We start from the raw sequence: 3,095 nt of genomic DNA on the forward strand, positions 1-3,095 counted from the left end.
CTACATGAGCAATTGGAAGATAATGACCTATATCTGTACAAGCAATGCATGGTCTAAACTTCTTAGCAGCAAACCTGATGTGATGTTCATACAAGTGCAATAGTGGCACACAGCCAGGGTGGCAAACCAACTGCTCTCGATTTGGCTAACTGATGTGCTCAGTGGAATGGAACCCATAGCTGGATCTGGGAAAAAAGTCAGAACCATATCCAAAAATGCGTCCACTCTCCATTAAACTCTAAAATACAATGGTTATCACATTTAGTTGGTGCTAACTTTACTCTCCATTGGAGAATCTGCATCTCTTTTTCAGATAGAAACAGACCCTAAGGGGAGATCCACCCCATCATACCTCAAAAGGGTATCAGCTGAAACTAAGAGTAATTGGGAAACATGTGAGAATGCTCTTTTCTTGGTGAACTGGGAACCAGAACAATGGTGAAGGAGATGGATACAGAGAACAACAACAACAAAAAGAATATATTACCACCTTTAAGGCACAAGCTAGTAAGCATGTAAATTCTTTTGAAAGGAGGTGTCTTGAAAGAAAACTGGTGAAGGAATATCCTGATTTTCAAGGTCAAGTTTTATTCCTCCTTGGATTTACAAATTTTTTTATACCTCATATGTGGTGCTAGGTTTTGTTTTTTTTTTTTTTTTTTGAGGTAGGGTCTCACTGTAGCCCAGACTGACCTGGAATTCATTATGTAATCTCAGGGTGGCTTCAAACTCATGGTGATCCTCCTACTTCTGCCTCCCAAGTGCTGGGATTAAAGGCATGCACCACCACGCCCAGCTGGTGCTAGTTTTGAGAGCATGAAAAATTCAAGGAAGCAGATCATGAAGTACATAGAGTTGCAGGAGCTGTTGCTGAGAGGCAGCAATGTGAAGCAGGGTTTAAATCCCTGTGTAGCCCAGTAAGGCCATTGTATGGAGCTATGAAACCAAAGTTGACAAAGACTATGGGGACTTTTGAAGTTGTTCTGAGTGCATTTTGCATTGTAAGATTAAGTGATGAGTCTTTGAGGTCCAGGGATTGAATGTGGTAGTTTGGATGTAAGTGTATGTCCACCATGGCCTGAAGTACTTTTGGTTAAGATTAAGCTTCCTACTTAGTCTTCAGCACACAGAGCTGGATAAACCTGCTGAAGGAGGTTTATTACTGGGAGGTGGATCTTGAGTCCAGCACCACTAGGTGTGTAGAGAGCCAGCTTGAGCTCTGGTTGCTTTCTGTTGGTTTGGTCTCTCTGCTATGGATGCATGCTGAAGTGAGCCAGCTTTTTCCACCATGATGAAGCTTCCCCTGGAATCTGTGAACCCAAAATAAACCCTTCCCTCCCATAAGCAGCTTCTGGTTGGATGTTTGTCTCTGCAAAACAAAAGTAACTACAACACTAGCTAAGCCTGCCGGCCAGGGTTTGACTTCTCTGGTACTCATGTAAATCCCAATGCACAAAATGTTTCATGCATCTGGAGCTCATTTGCAGTGGCAGGAGGCCCTTGTACTTCTGAATTCTCCACTCTCTCTCTCTTTCCTTTACTCTGTCTCCCAAATAAATAAATAAAAAGAAATCAATTTAAAAATAGACAAAATTGGCGTGTTTTGCTGCCTGGACATGAAGATTCACAGCCCTGTGGCGTGGATTCTTGGCTTTCAAGTAGTCATGGCTGGTTATTAATACGTGAGTCCCAAGCAGCTGGCTGGCTTTAATAAATACAAGTATAGTGCTTTGGATACCAACCCACTCTCTCAATATATCATGCATCCATTTTGGAACATGATAGTGAAGGTGTTACCTACTTGGCTGGCTCCTAATCTTGTATCTTTTTCTGGTTTTCTGCTGGTTGTATTCAATTTTCTATTTATGGTATACTTTGATCCTGACTTTTATGCTTCAGCACCAGGTAACAAGCATGTACCTTATTGGGTTTGGATTGTCATGGGCATCCTGAACTTTGTAGCCTATACTCTAGATGGTGTGGATGGGAAGCAAGCCCATAGAACCAACTCCAGCTCTCCCTTAGAGGAGCTATTTGACCATGGCCTAGATAGTTGGTCATGTGTGTACTTTGTTGTGACTGTGTATTCCAACTTTGGACGAGGATCAACTGGCATCAGTGTTTTTGTTCTTTATCTCTTGCTCTGCGTGGTTCTGTTTTCTTTCATCTTGTCCCACTGGGTAAAGTATAACACAAGGATTCTTTTCCTGCCATGGGGATATGACCTCATTCTTTTCCTGCCATGGGGATATGACCTCAGCCAGGTGACTATTTCTTTTGTCTACATAGTGACTATGGTTGTGGGAGATGAGGCCTGGTATGAACCTTTCCTGCTTAATTTCTTATATAGAGACCTATTCATTGCAATGATTATTGGTTGTGCATTATGTGTGACTCTTCCAATGAGTTTATTAAACTTTTTTAGAAGTTATAAAAATAACACCTTGCAGCACAATTCAGTCTATGAAGCTGTGGTTCCCTTATTTTCTCCATGTTTGCTCTTCATTTTGTCTATAGTGTGGATCATTTGGTCGCCGTTGGTTATTTAAGAGTTACATCCTAGAATATTCTACTTCAGGGTTGGAACAGCCTTTGAAAACATTACATGTCAGCTTATTGGTGTCCAGCTTTGAATTGGTTGCTGCTTCCTCTCTTCTTGGTTGTCATAACAGTAAACTTAGGAGTAGCCTCTTCCCTTGAGAGTGTTCTCCTGTATTCATTAACAGCTGTCTTCACTCTGGCTCACATCTATTATGGAGTAAGAGTGGTGAAACAGCTGAGTAGCCATTTTCAGATTTACCCCTTCTCATTGAGGAAACCAAACTCAGATTGACTAGGCATGGAAGAAAAGAATATTGGTCTATAATCTTCAGAAAGGAGTACTGTAAATATATGCTTGTTAATATTTCATCCATCATTGTTGAACTAAACCGAATGCTTGACAGACATGGGATCTCTGTGTGGATGGCACTTGGACAGCAGGAATGAAACATGATCTGAACTTGTGAAATTTTGGACTTTCTAACTCCCAGCTTATTTACTTTTTGGTTTTTTTTTTTCGAGGTAGGGTCTCACTCTAACCCAGGCTGACCTGG

The 3,095-nt window shown here is 41.3% G+C and overlaps 1 pseudogene; it reads left to right on the forward strand.

Moving 5' to 3' along the window:
• The first annotated feature begins 1,664 nt into the window (after positions 1-1,664).
• On the forward strand, positions 1,665-2,866 carry LOC101617072 (annotated as a pseudogene).
• Positions 2,867-3,095: the final 229 nt, after the last annotated feature.

The sequence above is a fragment of the Jaculus jaculus genome, chromosome 17 (assembly GCF_020740685.1).
Source record: "Jaculus jaculus isolate mJacJac1 chromosome 17, mJacJac1.mat.Y.cur, whole genome shotgun sequence".
NCBI classification, from domain to species: domain Eukaryota; kingdom Metazoa; phylum Chordata; class Mammalia; order Rodentia; family Dipodidae; genus Jaculus; species Jaculus jaculus.